Here is an 18,055-nt window from a genome sequence, read left to right as displayed (position 1 = left end):
TTTGGTTTTTGCTATAATTGCAAAAGATAAGAATAGGAGATCCCTCCTCCTTTTTTGATAAACTCTGGCTGGGAAATCTACCCTTCTCATTGTTGGGCATGGCTGACAACTTAAGAGTAAGGGTCTCTGAAAGATGGCCTCCATAAAAGGCAAGGGATGAAAGAGGGGTGGGTGTGTCAGGCTGCAAATCTATAGAGTGGACTTTCATTTCTCACTTTGCAAATTTATCATCCTATTCCTTACTTTCAATATTTTTATCTAGCATAGGCAATGCAGTAGAAACTGCAATGAATTGTTGAATAGATGAATGGCTGTTGAGAAAATTTGTTCTTTTTGTGTAATTTCCTATTACTAGCTGAAACAGTCAAGAAATTGTCACTGTTGTGAAAACTTCAGCTCAATAACTCATAGGTACAGAAAATTGGACAGAATCTCTAAATTTTGTTGAGGTTCACACATCATTATTGTAGAACTCTAAAGATAAAGTTTATTTTGGAAATTCTGCTACAACCTCAAGTATCACATTACCAATAGCACAGCAGTGGGGAAAACAGAAAAGACCAACATTCTATTTCTGAATATACATCTCTATTGTTTAAAAGCTCATGGTGTTTGCTTTACTAATTCAGAGAAGATCAAAAATTATGCCTCAGGTTAGTGTTTAACATTTTGCTTTTCTAAAGTAAGCTTCTTAATACCAATGCCATTGCTGAAGATCATAGGTGTGATAAACTCATATCTTGAATGTGAACAAATGACATAAACTGAACAATCTTTGACTAAGATTGACCACCCTTAAACCTCTCAGAGTTTGTCTGTCTTTTGTTACTGATATCAGTAATGATGTAAACGTACCCATGTTGGGGTAGCCAAGCAAAAAAGCTAGCTGAGATCTCCTATAGTAGTGCATATAGAGTCAGATTGTGTGTAGGGTGGGGGGCAGGGGGCTAAAGTCACACCATCTTACTGGGATATCCCGAAGTTTGTGCAATCAAGAAAACAGTTGGCTTCCCTGGCAGAAAACATTGCATAAAAGTTATACAGCGTTCTTGGAAGGAGAAGGTTGTAGCCCTGGGGACACCAGAAGCCAGTGATTGGCAGCAGAAAATAATGGTTTGAGATTAATGGTTGGAAGCCTTCTGATAAGGGCCTTAGATACCAAAACATCAGAAGAATGTATGACAAATATGACTCCAATTTATTTAATCTTACAAACCATAATAATCTGAGCCTGGTAAGGCTTATTTGAATTGTTCCTCTTATCTCTCTGTCTTGAAGATTTAAATTAAATTTATTTTCTTGATTTGAGTCAGTTCAATTCTTTAAAAATATTTTTACTCTGTAAATTAGTGTATTGTGATGGTTAATTTTATGTATCAACTTGACTGGACTGAGGGCTGTCCAGATAACTGCTAAAACATTATTTCTGTATGTGTCTTGCAAGAGTGTATCTGGAAGAGACTGACATTTAAATCAATCGACTGAGTAGAGCTTACCCTCTGAAATACAGGTGGGCATTATCCAATCCACTGAGTACTTAAATAGAACAAAAAGGCAGAGGAAGGGCAAATCCTCTCCCTCTGCTTGAACTGAGATGTCCACCTTCTCCTAGGCTTAAACACTGGTGCTCCTGGTTCTCAGGTCTTGGGACTCAGACTGAATTATACCACCAGCTTTCCTGGTTCTCCAGCTTGTAGAGGGTGAATCTTGGGATTTCCCAACCTCCATAATCATGTGAGCCAACTCCTATAATAAATCTCCTCTTAATATACATATATCCTATTGGCGATGTTTCTCTGGAGAACCCTGACTTATATATTAAGAGATAGTTCTAACACTAAACTAAGTATGGTAAAGAAAATGAAGAAATAAATCTTATGATAAGTCCTCAAAGAACTTGGAGTCAAGTCAGTAGGGCTAAACGAATAAGAAATAATGATTAGTGTGTGGTTAGATTAGTCAGTGAAAGCTTCTGAAGAGCAACTAATGAATCCAGTTTGTTGATTCATGTCATTTATTTATTTATTGTAGGTGTAGTTATTGTAGGTCTTTGGTTTGCAGTTACCATGCGGTTTTGCCTCATATATATACATATTGCACAAGATTGTTTTAAGTTGCTAGTCTCTTAATTTCAAATGCATTCCCAATATCCTGGATTTGTAACTCTCCTCATGATTTCTGGTTTTGATACCATATTTGTGTGGATGATTTCCTACCTTTTCTGTATGTCTGCCTCTTGGTGGGTAGAGCTGGGTTTTGTCCCTCTAGTAGGCTAGACCATGTCAAAGGGTGTGTTTATAGGCATTTGTGAGCTCAGGACAACTTTAGCAGCCTGTCTGCTGATGGGTGGAGCTGTGTTCCTACTTCGTTGGTTATTTGGCCTGAGGCATCCCAGCACTGGAGCCTGTAGGCTGTTGGGTAGCGCCAGATCCTGGTGCCAAAGTGGCAACCTCTAGGAGAGCTCATACTAATGAATTTTCCCTGGAGCCTCTGCCTCTAGTCTTCTTGCTCCCACAGTGAGCTATGGCCCTCATCTTCCCAGAAGACCCTCAAAGACCCACCGGGAGGTCTAGCCCAGGCTCTTATGGAGTCACTGCCTTTCCTTGGGTCCCAGTGCACCTGAAACCTTGGGTGCACCTTCCAAGAGTGAAATCTCTGCTTCCCTCAGTCCTGTGGTGCTCCTACACTCAAGTGCCACTAGACTTCAAAGCCAAATGCTCTGGGGGCTCATCAATCCCAATCCCAGAGCCTCCGGCTGGGGAGCCTGATGTGGGGCTCAGAATTCTCACTCCTGTGGGAGAACCTTTGCAATGTAATTATTTTCTGGGTTGTGGGTTGCACACCCGGCAGATAGGGGATTTGATTGTATAATGAAAGCACCCCTTCCACTGTCTCATTGGGCTTCTTCATTATCTTTGGGTGTAGAATATCTTTTTTGGTAGATTTGAGACTTTTTTGTTGATGTTTGTCCAAAAGTTAGCTGTGATTTTGGTGTTTTCATGAAAGGAGGTGAGCTCAAATCCTTCTACTCTGCCATCTTGTCTCCAACCTCTTCATTCACTGTATAAAACTTCCTGAATAACCAATGGCAGCATTAGTTATTATGCTAGTGAGGAATGTCCATTCTCACAAGTTAAGCAGAAGTCACCTAATCCACCTTTTGCATTTGGATTAGCAATTTTTCTTTTCTCTATTTAAAAAAAAATTTCCATTTCCACAGGCTTAAGGTAGTTGTGGAATGTGGCTTTCCTTTTTAGAAAATCCAGTGCCAGCATTTTTCCCTCAGGCCAGCAATTTGCAGGCTTTGAAATTTTAGTTTAGTGATGACCATTACATTGATTTCCTAGTGAGAAAATCTAAGTTATTTTGGGCAGTGGCTCAAAGTTATATAATGAAGGCATAGACCCCATATCTGAACTCACTAACAAACCTGAATCATAATTCCTGAGCAGTGGTTGAGCCAGGAGGTGAGATGTGACCAAAGTCACACCATTACCATTCAGAGCACTTGCCAAACAGTATTCACACTTTTGACAATGACCCCATTTCCTCCTTTCTCAACCTAGAATTATATATAGCTCATTTTCTTTTCTTGCTTAAAGTATTACCTTGCATGATCATGGGCAATGGGATTGTCAGTGTCAACTGTATTCTCTCTGGCTAAATCCATGGTTCTGTTCACAGACTTAATTTTACCGGAATTATCTGAACAGTTGATATAATTGATCAATCCCTCCTCCTTAAAGCACTTCCTTTCTTGATCTTTTTGACACCACATTCTCTCCATTTTCCTCTTACCTCACTGGCTGTTCCTTTCCATTGTCCTTTCCTGGTTCTTCCTTATCTTCTCAACCTTCTAACACTGGAGACCAAACCAAGTTTATGATCATTCCTCAAAATGTTTTTTGTGATCCAGTTTTTCCCACCTCAAGAAATGACAACTCCGTCTTTCATTTGTTCAGGCTAAAAGCTTGGAGCTTCTTTCCTCTTTTTTCTCACACTCAATATCTTCTCTATCAGGAAGTTCTGCTGGATCTTTCTTTAAAAATGTATCCAGAATGTGACACCCTGTTCCCACTTCCACTTCTTCCACCCTAGCCGAGCTACCATAATTCTTTTCTGAATGATATCAAATTCTCTCCCTGATTTTTCCCCATGTACCTCTAAGATCTACCCATAACACATCAGAGTGAACCTTTAAAACAATATCAGCTCATGTCACCTCTGTGCTCAAAACTCTATAATAGTCCCCATCTCACTCAGTATAAAAGACAAAAATCTTTGCAATGCCTTAAAGGGCCTTCTGTGACCTGGTACTACATCTGCTCTGATTTTGTCTCCTTCTTTTCTTTCCCTTATAATACCTCTCCAGCCACATGCCTGCTTTCTGATTCTCTGACATCCCAAGAATGCTCTTGGCTTGGGTATTTTATACCATTACCTCTGTCTGCAATGCTCTCCCTTCATGAAACCACATGGCTCACTCCCACACCTGCTTCAGGTCTTTGCTCAAATGTCACCTAATCAGAGAAAGCTTTTCCAACCAACTTAAAATTGCAACCATATTCTCCATCCCAGCACCCTCTTCCCCTCTTCCTCTTTTCTCTTTAATTGTTTCCCATTGCACATATCATCATTCTATACATTATTTTACTTGTTTATTGATGCTCTGAATTCCCATCTACAAAATGTAGACTCCATGTGGACAGAGAAATTTTTTGTATGTTTTTTTTTAATTGCTGTATGCCTAAAGCCTAGAACAATGTCTGCCATATAGTAGGCCAGAAAAACATTAATATTTTTGAATGGTCACATCTGACCCCAAGGCCATGAAACAAGCCTCAAATAAAGCCCAAATCCAAGGTTCTGAGGAAATTTTATCCATGACCACTTATCTGCTTATACTACCCCAGAGAACAAGAAGCTGTATTGTTTTGCTTTATTTTGTTTTGATTCCCCTGTACATTGTGTCCTTATACAATGTATTCAGCATGTCCTTGTGTAAAGAGACAGCTGTCTCTTCCCATTTACTTAGCTCTGTTCTCCCTCTATCATATGGTTTCTTTACTATAGTATAGTCAGTTCCATTTTAAAGAGCAAAACTATCTTATTAAAATTTGAAGAAATCTTAGAGTAGGCCTGTATATCCCAGATAACTACAAGCCAGTGTGAGACCGAAACAATTTTTTATTGTAAAAAACCAAATTATTTGAAAAACCATGGAGCCATTGTTTTCCTGCTCTTGACCTTGAGCAAACTGGGATGGTTAATAGTGTTATTATCATCAAATTTATGTTAACGAAAAAGGAGGAGTGAGATGTAGTGAGTTAGGGTAGAAATGGAAAGAGACTTACAGATGGATGAAGGTGTAAATTTGGTATATTCATTGCTAATTTAAGATCACAAAGTGCTTCAAACAGCATTAAAATATCTGGTATGTTCTACTTTTGGGAAATTCTCGGTTATATACTTCTCATTCTGCATGTCAAATGTCCAAGATAGCAAAATAGCCATGGCAGATCAGTAATGTGTAAGGTTGATGTACTCTAATGGGATAGTTTCTACTGGTCACCCATATGTGCCTGTTTCTGTTATGTTAATGTACGTGGTCACTCACAGTACCTTGATGTAACTTAGCTCACTGACCATGATTTCTATTACTTGTAGTTTCTGTCTAGGTGACTCATTCATTTTATCTCAATCCTTGATTTATCCAAATCTTCCTTACTAGTTTCACCTGCATGCTGTCTCCTAGTTCAAGACTTTCCTTTTCTTTTTTTTTTTTTTAAAAAACTCACTGAGGAAACATGAGCAACTTAACATCACCACAGATCACTCTAATTGCCATGCCTTTCTCCAGATTCTGTTTGAGGCAATCCAAGTATTTCCAGTCTTTTGTCAGAGTTAGGTTTCCAGAAAGCCTTGTCCTTCTCACTCTTTTCAACGCATATGTTCCCAACACTGCTTATAGGAGCATACAATATAAAATAAGTCCCCAAACAGACAGTCATTCCCTACACTTAATTTTCATAGACTTCCCCTCTTCCCTCCTGCTGTCTTCCTATCTCATCTAAGGGGAAAAGGGAATAGCTAAGAAAAACCAGTGAAGGTCACAGCTCAGGGACATAAGCCCACTAAAAAGGCTGAGGTTTAATAATAAGATTATAGAATGCTTCCCCTCCCCCAAATTTACTCCCACCACTGTCACCAATAGGGCTTCAGTATAATAACAATGGCCTATAGCTGAAAGAGCTGCAAGATACAGATTTTCTCTAAGAAGAATACCTTATAGAAGCCCAAAGTTAATAGGAGAGATAAAAGAAGGATGCAAGAGTAATTTGAAGTCTCCAGTATCAAGAGCTACAGCAAAAGTTAAACACAACTCAATTTCTAGCTAGATTAACATAAAAGCTCACACTAAAGACCTATAGATTCATCATATCAGATGTTCAACAAAAAATTACAAGGCAAGGAAAAACATAGTCTGAAGAAACAAAGTAAGCATCAGAACCAAACTTAGATATGACATAGATACAGCAATTATTGGACAGGAGATTTAAAACAACTATTTTTAATATATAAGTGCCCTAATGGAAAAAATAGACAACATGCAAAACAACTGGGTAATGTAAGCAAAGAGATGGAAACTCAGAAAGAATAAAAAGGAAAGGCTATAAAAAACACTGTAATAGAAATGAAGAATCCCTTCAATGGACTCATAAACTGGACATGAATGAGGAAAGAATCAATGAGCTTCAAGATATGTTCAATAGACACTTACCAAACTTAAATGCAAAAAAGGAAAAAAATTGAAAAAAAATAAAGAATAAAATATCTAAGAATTGTGTATAATTTCAGAAGAGCAAACATATTCATAGTTGGAATACCAAAAGAAGAAAGGGAGACTGGAATAGAGAAAATATTTGAAGTGATAGGGGAGAAGCTATTACTTCAGAGAATTCAGGAAGCTCAGAGAATCCAGCTAGGATGAATACCAAAAAGTACACACATTAGCATATCAAATTCAAATTGCAGAAAATCAAAGTCAGAGAGAAAATCTTGAAAGAAGCTAGAGAAATAAAGCATCTTACCTATAGCAGAATAAGGATAAGAATTACATTTGACATATCATCAAAAATCATGCAAGCAACAAAAAAGTAGAGTGAAATATTTTAAATGTCAAAAGAAAAACCCACCATCATAGAGTTCTATACCTTGCAAAACTGTCATTCAAAAGTGAAGGAGATCAAAAGAATGAAAGACAAGTCACAGACTAGCAGAAAATTTTTTCAAAGCACATATCTGATAAAGGACTTATAGCCAAAATATAAAAAGAACTCTTAAATCTCAACATACAAAAACAACTCAATTAAAAAATGGACCAAGACAGGAAGGGGCAGAGCACTAGTGTCTTCCCCTGGTCTCCATGCTGCTCGGGATGGAGCTGCAGCTGTGTGAGGCATGAGAGTTAGCCTAGCAACAGCTTCACCCTGGTCAAGGCTGTCAGCTGGGAGTCCACAGGGTCTGTGATCACCCTTGGCTCCAGACATGGAATCAGGCAAGCAGACAACCAGTTCATGGCTACTACAATGACTCCATCATCCTTGGCCCTGAGGGGCCTGACCCAGGTCATGGCCCCCAGCTTGTACGAGATCTTCTGCTAGTGTCCTTCTTGCACCCTACACCTTCTTCGAGCTGGCCTGGCAGCAGTGCATGAACTTCCTGTACTTCTACATTGTTGACTCCGTGGTCCTCAACATCTGCTTGCAGGTACACTCCTAGAACTCTGAGGAAGCAGCCGGCACTATGGGTCTGCATGATGGCCAACTCCCAGGAGGCACTGCAGTGCTGCAGAGCTGGGAGCAAGGAGCCCTGCTGTCTCACAAGAGTGCCTGGGCTCGGCCGAGGCTGTGCTCTCTGCTCACAGCCCATCGCCCCAACTGCCTCTACCTCCGAAGTGCTGGTGAAATGAGGAAGAAGAAGTAAGCAATTCCAGGAACAAAGAACTTCAGTTAAGACCCATGACCATATTTAAGAAGCTGTGTGTCTTTAAACCAAAAATGAGACCAGCAAGATGCATTATAAAAAGGGAAGGCTACTAAGAGACTAGATTATAAGCAGGACATTGAACGCCTTAGAAGCCTAAGATCTTAAGACTATGCTGTGGAAGGCATAGATTTTCTCTATCCCACAAAAGAAAACAAATAATCAAACTTTTGGTGAGGGAGTTTCCTGCTTGGCTAGTGGTTAGGATTTGCTGCTTTCACCACTCCTGTGGCTGGAGTTCAATCCCTGGTCTGAGAACTGAGATCCTACATCAAGCCCTGCATGCTGTGGCCAAAAGAAAAGATACTTTTATTTTTTAAAAAATCTGTTCAGCGTATGCATCCTTCAAATACCAAACAATGTAAAGTGCTGCAAGATTTTGAACAAAGGGTTGGAGTGTAAGAAAGTGGACTCCATTTCAATGTCACTATGAGTAGAGACATTGAAATGGAGTTCGAGACCTTGTAGCCAAAGAGAAGGAAATCCAGTCATAGCACAAAGCTTGCCGATTTATTGAATAGCATTTAAATAATGTAAATGCTGTTTATGGTCTTCATCTTTTTAAGAGAATACTTAATTATGGTTACAAAGTTGAATGCAAGTGTTATCAGCCTTGATGGTGTAAAAGTACAGTTTTCCAGTGAGGATGGAGGGAGGAAGTACATGGAATGGTAGTGGAGTCCTTATAAAATGGGAAGTTGGGAGATACAGTCTATTGTTGATGGGGAAGAGGGCATTTTATCATTTAGAGAGTAGCCATAAAATTGCTAAAATATAACTATGGGATGAAAGGAGAGGGAAACAGCATGAGGTCAACAAGAAATGCCTAAAGGTGACAGTTCTGGTGGAACATCTCAAAAAGAAAAACATACATTACCTGATGTGTTTGAATATAGAGTCAAGAGCTTTTTAGTATTTAGAAAATCTGGAGATAATTTAGTCATCTGCAGATTTTTTTAAAATTAAGGCACAAAGCTGAGTAATTATGAACCTCAGGAAATATAAGATGTTTAAGAACTATACTGCATAATTCAACTGTGAATAATATTAGTTATATGACATCAGTCATAATTATGTAAATGCTGAAGACATATATAACAAATTATTAGATAACATTGGGGAGATTGGAGAGGAAATGTATTTTTAATGGGGAGAATCAATCAAGATCTAATATAGAAAAGTCACTAAAATGGCAATATAAACATGTCACTTAGAAAAAAAGTACAATAAGAAACACCTAAGAGTTAAAATTGAGTGTCTCTGGAGAAAGAAAATCAGGGATGGGCAGAGAAAAGGTAGAGGATTTCTGTTTTCCACTGCCAGTGTAACAGTGTTATTTGACTTTTCTTATCCATGTGTATATTTTCTTTGATTAAAAAATAATTTAAATTTCATTTTTAAAAGTCCTCCAGGTAATTGAAATGTACACCATTGGTTAAGAGGCACCAGAGTAAAATGGTTTTTAAATCAGGCAGACCTCTGTTGAAATACAAATTTTGTGGTCTAGATGAGGCCATTAATCTTGTCTAATCCTCAGTTTCCTCAATTCTATTAAAAGAGAGTAAAAATACCCACCTCGAAAGATCAGCCTGAGAATTAAAAATAAGCCTGACTTAGTGCTTGATGTAGACACAACAAACAGTATTTGTCATAACAGAAAAAAATAAATAAAAAATGGACCAGCACCAAAACAAACAACCTCATCAAAAATGATACGCAGATGGCAAATGATCATATTAAAAGATACTCAACATAATTTTTTAGATAATTATATATTAAAATAATAATGAGACCCCCACTACACACCTATTAGAGTGTCAAAAATCCAAAACATTGACAACACCAAATGCTGACAAGGATGTGGAGCATTAGGAACTCTCTTTCATTGCTTGTGAGAATGTAAAACAGTACAGTCACTTTGGGAGTTCCCTAGTGGCTTAGCAGACTAAGGATCTGATGTTGTCACTGCTGTGGCTCAGATTTTATTACTGGCCCACGAACTTCTGCATGCCATGGGTGTGGCCAAAAACAAACAACAAACAACAAAAGACCCAAAATGGCACAGCCACTTTGGAAGACAGTTGACAATTCCTTATAAAGCGAAATATTTTCTACCATATGATCCAGTGATTGTGCTCCTGTCATTTATCCAAATAAATTGAAAACTTATATCCATACAGAAACCTTCTTATAAGTGTTTATTCATGATTTCCAAAAAATGGAAGCATCCAGTGCTTTCTCCAATGGGTGAATGAACAAATTGTGGTATAGCCATACAATGGAATATTATTTAGAGATAAAAAGGAATGCACTATCAGGCCATGAAAAATCATGGGGAAACCTTAAATGCTAATTACTAAGTGAAAGAAGCCAATGTGAAATGGCCAGATACTGTGTGATTCTGACTGTATGACATTCTGGAAAAAACAAAATTATAGGGACAGTAAAAAGATCACTGGTTGAGAAGGGTGAATGAGAGAACAATGAATAAATGGAACATAGGGTTCTATTCTATATGATACCATGATGGCAGATACATGCCATTGTACATTTGTGAAAACCCCCAAATCTGTACAATGCAAAGAATGAAGCCTAAAGTAAACTAAGACCTTTAGTTAATGATAATGCATCAATATTGGTTCATCAGTTGTAATAAATGTACCATGCCAATACAAGATGTTGATAATAGGGGAAACTTTGGGTGGATGGGGGTGAGGGAGTATGGAAGAACTATGTACTTTCCACTCAGCTTTTCTGTAACTCAAAACTGCACTAGGAAATAAAGCCTATAAATTAAGAAAAAAAAGTGAAGGAGAGTAAAGACTTATCAGACCAAAAAAACCAAAAAACAAAAAAAAAACCCTCCAATTTGGAGACTTCTGAAACTGATGTAACCTGCTGGGTTTGGGGGACATTTGGCTGACTGTAGAAATTTGACCTATCTCGGCGGAAAGATACTTCGCTAAATGTGAAAAGGTAATTATAGGTTGAGAAAAGTAAATGTGTGTGACTTATCAATACAAGGTGAAGACTAATATTCGTTGATATGTGACTGATTCTGTGCTAGGTGTTTAACATGTCATTTCATTCGTTCCTTCCATCCTTCTTCCCTCCCTCCTTCTTTTCCTCTCTTCCCTTCCTTCTTTTCTCATTGAGTGGTTTGAAACATACCACTGAAGATGCAATATCCTCAGAGTTTAATCTATAGTGGAGGAAACTGACAAGTACAGGAAAGTCCAATAGGGTGAGGTCTGTGAGCCTATGATAGGGAGATTACAAGGTACTGTGGCCACATATAAGAAGGGAACATATTCAACCTTGTAGGCACAGGGAAGGCTCCCATGGGAGCTATCTAAATCAGGATCTGAAGGATAACTAGCAATTAATCAGAAAAGGGGGAGGGAGACAAGGTGAGGGAAGCAGATTCTAGTCAGAGGGAACAACCTCTGTGAAAGCCCAGAGATGAGTGAAAGTCAACAAAGTTCAGGATAGTGAGAACCATAGTGCCAGGAGCTACGGAGACTAAAGATGACTCTGGGGTAGTAAGAAAGGACCTGATCTTGGCTAGTCAGGGTGGAAAATATCCTGAGGGTGGTGGGTTGCCATTTAGAAAGGGAAGTGAATAGACTTGCCCTTTCCAAAGATGGACAAAGTGTGGAGAATAGACCAACACCAGGGACGGGAGACTCTTAACAGTAATCTAGGCATGAAATGATGGCACTCAAACTTGGGGTAGAGATAGCTAGAAAGCTTCAAAAACCTGGAATCAAAAGCTGAAATTTGAAGACTGATTTGAGGGTGGCAATGGAGAGGAAGAAATTAGAGAGACATCTGAGTTTTCTGGCCACACATGACAGCATCTTTAGATGAGGAGAAAACAGGTCTGCGAGGTTGGAGGGAATGTAGGTGATGATTTCAGTTTGGAAGATTTAGTTTTGAAGACCTGTGGGAGATGGGAGAGAGTATGTGAATGTGAAACACAATAAAGACGTTTGGGCTGGAAAGAAAAGACCTGGAGTAGTTGTCATAAAGGTAGGGATTAAAGTGAGATATTTATTTTTACAACAACTGCTAAGGCAGATATTTCTCTCCTTGTTTTCAGAAGAGGAAAGCAAAATTCAGAGAGCGTTAATAACTTGCTCAAAGTCAGAGAGTGGTGGAGCTAGGGCTTTTAACCTGTGCATTTCCATTTCACACCACTGTTTCTAGATAAATGCACTGTTTCTGAGCAATCTGATTGTCTTGCTCCCATGGGAATTTTTGTTTGTTTGTTTTCATACATCTGAGGATTCTGGAAAACACTTGTACTTGTCACAGGAAGTCCCTCGGAGTAACGTCCCTGTTCACAGCTCACAAACTCCTTTTTAGAGGCTAAGTTAAAATTCATTAATTTCTTTAAGAGAATTTCTTTTCATCTAGACAGAACGATGCCAGTGATATTGGTCTCTGAAAGCATCCCTGAATGTCTTTCCAAGCCAGACCTGTAGTGAGTGACAAAACTTAGTGTTACGTTGGCCACCTGCCTCCCCGTGCATTAACCTGACATAGGACACATCAGATAAGGGGTGGCAGAAGCTGACAGCCATTTCACTTGCTGATGTGAGGCTGGCTCCAGGACTCTGGCTCCATGTTTGGCTACCTCTCCCCCTGGGACATCCGGTGATGCCACCTGCCTCCTCATGGTATTTCCTCATCTCCACCCACTTGACCCTCAAATTCCATCTCCTTTATGTCCAGATAGCACCAGAGTTGAAGCCTTTTCTTGTTTCCCATTCAGAGGGGAACTGGATGTTCATTGTGGTGACCTCATCCCTCTTGGCATCCCCCTCCCTCCCCCACATCCCAGACACTGTCATTTTCATTTGCATGGCCTCAGGAGTCTTTGACTGTGGAGGGACCTGCTTCATAGCTGACACCAAGGCTCAGGCTCTAACCTCTCACACTTTCTCATATAACATCTCATCTGCTTGTGGAATACATTTGTTTGTGATTACAGGCTGCACACAATACCACTGCACAGGGCCTTATGTTATGGCCCAGCGCCATGAGAAAACACATTAGTAATTTTTTATGACCCTAGTGCAACCATGCAGGATTTCCCTAAAACAGAAAACATGAAGGGATTTTATTGTCTTGCACTATTAGCCATCCCTTATGGCTGATGCATGTATATTAGAACTAGCAGAACACAAGACTTTCCAGACATCTTGGGTTGAGGGGTTTCTGACTCTAATTAGTGAACACCCCTTGTTTATCTGTTCTGGGGGACATAAACACACAAGGAAATTACAAACAAAAGGCATTAAGGTCTTGAATGTTTCTCTTGGTGTATTAACTTACTCTTGGGCTTAAATGAGATTCCCATAGTAAGCCACTTCTAAAAGTAACTTGTGAAATGATGAAAATTGGAAGAGATCAGAGAATTTTCAGGGATTCTCACTGCTCTACTTCAAAAAATAGCATCCAGTATGGACTTTGCATTAGACCAGGACAGGATCTGGCTCTCTCTGTGTCTCTATCTCTCTGTGTGTCTCTTTCATACACAGACAGAGACACACACACACACATCATCGTCATCATCCAATCAATTCAATATATATGTAAAAAGAGAATAGTGGACGTTCTTTTGGCCTTAAGAATAAAAATACATAATTCCTATAAGAAACCAATCATTTTTGGCACTGTGCATGTTGTTCAGTGGCCACCCAGGAGTTTTTGATGAACTAGCAGGAGAGAACTTGAAAGGTTCCAGCCCTCTCAGAGGAACGACACTGGACCATTTTAACTACTTTTCTGTGAAGGACAAAAGTCGCTCTAAATCTGACAGCCCTTAGAAGCTACTCCACCCAGCTGGGAGTGTGTTCCCAGGGGCCCAGGGGGTGAAGGTAAATCAGCCAAAAGTATGAGAAGACAATAGACACCATGGAGGAAATAGATAAACCCTATCTTATAGACAGATTTAAATTAGAAAAACTGGAACAAGTAATGTCGCCTTCTGGATATAGAATACTAGTAGTTGGCATTAGGGTGCCAACTCCTTAAAACTCCACACAAATGTGTGACGCTACCTTTCCACACTGCACATCAGCCTTCAAAAACATGCACCCCACTGAGGGACGGACAAAGGGTGAGAACCTGACTGAGCGCTTTTGTATTAAGAGCCATGGGAAAAACACGGTAGACAAAGCAGAATAATAAAGTACAATGATGTTTGGGTTTCACAATGACTGTGCTATGGTTATGGTAACAGATTTGCCAAGGCTCAAACATATTTAACCTCTCTTCAAAACAAAACAAAACAAAACAAAAAACCCCGAATATGTTTGTGAGATACTCTGGGGGAAAGCTGTTCATGGCATCCCACTCCTAACAGAAGGGAAAAGGTGAATTTGTGCCCTCCCCCCTCCCTTGTCACCTTCCCTGGGCTTGAGTGTATCATCTGTTGCTTGTGGCTCCCAGGGAGCACTTTGGGATCAAGCTCAGTGCAAAATCGCATTGAGAAGCAACACTGAATGCCCTTGAAGTATGAGACTGATTTGTGTATTCCCTTTCTAACATTTGGACTATGTTACCATTTCTACACATTCATTACACGGGTGGCTCTATTCTGAATGTTATTCTGTATGGTGAAAGATATTTTTATCTAACCAACCAAACACTGGAAGGTGGGCCAGCTCAGCCAGCCCCTCTAGCACCTCATAGGGAGATTCTGCCAGCAGAAGGAACTGGCATTATCTCAGGAGCTAACCCCAGAGGTTAGGGCTTCAAGCCCTCTCTACTCTTGCATGTTTTTTGTTTTTTTTCCCCTTGAAGAAAAGCTCTTTTCTGGTTGACTCACTGGGCTGGTAAGGGAAGTGGGTAGCTAACCCCCGAGGGCACCCCAGAGACACACACATTAATCCCCCTGTGAAGGAGAAAGGGCTGCACATTTAAAGTGTGGTGATGCTGGTTACATGGCAGACACAGATGCAATGTGTGGCAACTTGATCGTGATTATGTTGTAATGAATACAATATGTCCAGTGCTTACGGGACAGGGTGATGCCTCTGAGAAGCATCGCCATGAACTTATGACAGGAAGCACATTTTAATTGTGTTTGGCTCCCTGTAGCTCAGTTTTAGATCATGTAATCGGTGGAAAGCATCCATTGATTGGCATGTTTTCCCAAGTTCAGTTATAGTTTATGAGATGTGGAAGAAAGAAACTCTGCTCACAGCTATTACCCAAGATTCACAGGATTTTGCTCAATTTGCAAATGCTCTTTCAGTGGTTGACTTTTGCTTGCTCCTCTCAGCTCTAAGTTTGGCTATTCATAGACCAGGAATTAAATCACTGAAGTCCAGCCTTCTCAGGTTTCCCTTCCCCCAGGGAGGGCAGATTTAGAGTGGTGTAAGAAAATCAACTCATCCCTAATCAGCTGGCCCAAAGAGACCCAAAGTGCTCCTCTCCCTTCCTTTTACAATCCTTCCAATAAAACTTCTTTACTTATTTTACTCTTAGGTGGGGAGCCCTCTTAGAGAGTTCACACAGTGAGTGTGGTTTGTGCCTTCAGTATTAAGATCTAATCATTGCCTCTTGAGGGCTGAAAAATGAAAACACTGGATAAGAGCCCACCTTCTGGCTTCATGCTTGTCAAGAACAGGATCTATTAGCCTTTTAAAGAAATACTGATAATAAAAAGCAGACTAAGTGAGCTATGTGAATTGGCATCTAATCAATTATTTTCTGAGCTTTCTCCCCCTTAAGTTACTCAGAGCCGCGTGAGCAAACAAGGTTTTACTGTTCCAAGCCCTCCTGCCTTCCACAGAGCTTGGATAATATATAAGCCTGTGCACGCCCCCATTCTCTTTCAAGATGTTTTATTATCATCATCATGGTAGAAAAGATCATATTCCTTTTAATTAAAGGGTGTATAAGTCAGAAACCCCCCACCCCGCATTCCCTGGGCATCAAAAGGTGCAAGGCGAGAGTATCCCTCCCATCGCCCACCAGGACATCAGTGATTCGAGGATGAGGACCGCCGCTGGGGCCAGGCTGCTTTCTTTTTTCCCACATTAGTTCCTCATTGTATTTGACCTAGAAATTTTGGATGCGAACGACATCGCATACTTGGAATGATACTTTTTTTCTCCTTCAGCCTTTTGCCCTATAGTTGATTTATGTCTCCTGGGCTAAAATTGGATTCATCCTGAACATCAGTCTTTGGCATGGAAGACACCCCAGGGTTTGGAGGGGCTCCCCCTCACAAATGGGTGCATCAGATGCTCTGGTTTGCCTTTACTTTCCCTTCTCATCAGCACCTCACCCTCTCCCCTACGCTCTCGATACTCAACCTCCACCCTTTGACTTCTACTGCATGTATCTGTGGAAGAAGAATTGCATCTGTGATTTTTCCCTGAGTGAGGGCCAATTCCTTTTTTCAGCGTGGGTGTGCCTGGTTTCATGAGGCGCGTGCCGGGCAGCCTAAGCATGATATTGGCTCTTTCTGCTCATCTCCCGTCCCCACCCAGGAGGTGTTCTGAAGCACCGACTCGGGGAAATCATCTTTGTTAACCCCTTTGCAGAGCAGAATAATGCCAAAAGAAATCACAAAACATGAGGAAAAGGCAACTGGAGGGTAAACGGTAATTTAAAAAGATTTCTATTTTTCTATTAAAGAGAAAAAGCTGCTTTCCAACCTTGGGCTTGAGATAGGTTTGATTAATGCCATGGGCAGGTCTCTATCACGGAAGTGCTTCTTTTGAGAAAAAAAAGTCGGGTATTATCTAAAGCACCCAGTTTCACTTATCAAGTTTAGATTTTCTTAAAGTTTGGTTGAGAAAAGTCCATTTCTGCATGTAGTGTGCATTCCAGAATAAGCTTAAGTGCACAAGTTTCCAGGCCTGATCTAAAATCCTGTTGGGTAATTCCAGCCAGGCCTTGACCCCGGGGGTTGTGAGGACCAGAAGTGGTATTACCGGTTACTGTCTATTTTGTTACCAGCTAGAGTTGAACTTGGAAGCATGATTAATGCTAGCCCAATTTTCCTCTCTTTCCAGCCAACCACTAAAATCACTAAGGTTTCTCATAGGCTAAATATGTCTGTTAGTCTGTTCCCAGGAATTCTCCTATAATTTCCTTGCGATATCAATTTGCTCTTTTTTTTTTTTTTTGTCTTTTTAGGGCCACACCCATGGCACATGGAGGTTTCCAGGCCAGGGGTCGAATTGGAGCTACAGTGTTGGCCTATTCCAGAGCCATAGCAACATCAGATCCAAGACACATCTGCGACCTACCCCACAGCTCATGGCAATGCCGGATCCTTAACCCACTGAGCGAAGCCAGGGATTGAATGAGAGTCCTTGTGGATACAAGTTGGGTTCGGGTTAACTGCTGAGCCACGACAGGAACTCCACAGTTTTCTCTTTTTACCACTTCCCTCTGACCCACTGGCATCTCTCCCCTTCACTTGTTACCTAATTGAACCTAGATCCTAAGCCATGGATTCTTCTAGGAGTCTGTTCACGTGTACCAAACCTCAGTCAAGGTCCCCCTAAGCTGGAACACAGCTTACCTGTCCTATCTTAATTCTCTGCTCCCAGGATCTTGGTTGTCTGTTTCTGGTGCTTTATCATTATTCCCATGGTAGAAATCAATTTTTAATATTTTGTCATAAAACATTTAGAAATCTGCATAAACATCCACATTTTCAAAGAACTTGGGCCCAAGGTCTCCTTTTTCCCAATCCTTCCCACTGTCCACCAGAATTTATGGAAAACATTTTGAGGCAGCTGCTCTGCTGGGCCCTATTTTCCATACTCCTCACCACCAGCCTTTAGCATGGTACTACACACAGGGTAGGTTCTCAATGAATGTGTTATGTGGATAACCTTATGGAAATGAGATATTAACCTAATGTTAGAGCTGAGAAGACAGAGGCCCAGGGTAGTTAAGTGATTTGTCCAACATACTGAGGTTTGACTGAATTCGCCCTCTGTCTAGCCCATTGCTATCTTTGTCATATCCACTT

Source organism: Phacochoerus africanus, chromosome 8, assembly GCF_016906955.1.
Source record: "Phacochoerus africanus isolate WHEZ1 chromosome 8, ROS_Pafr_v1, whole genome shotgun sequence".
NCBI lineage: Eukaryota > Metazoa > Chordata > Mammalia > Artiodactyla > Suidae > Phacochoerus > Phacochoerus africanus.
This window is presented reverse-complemented; position numbering follows the sequence as displayed.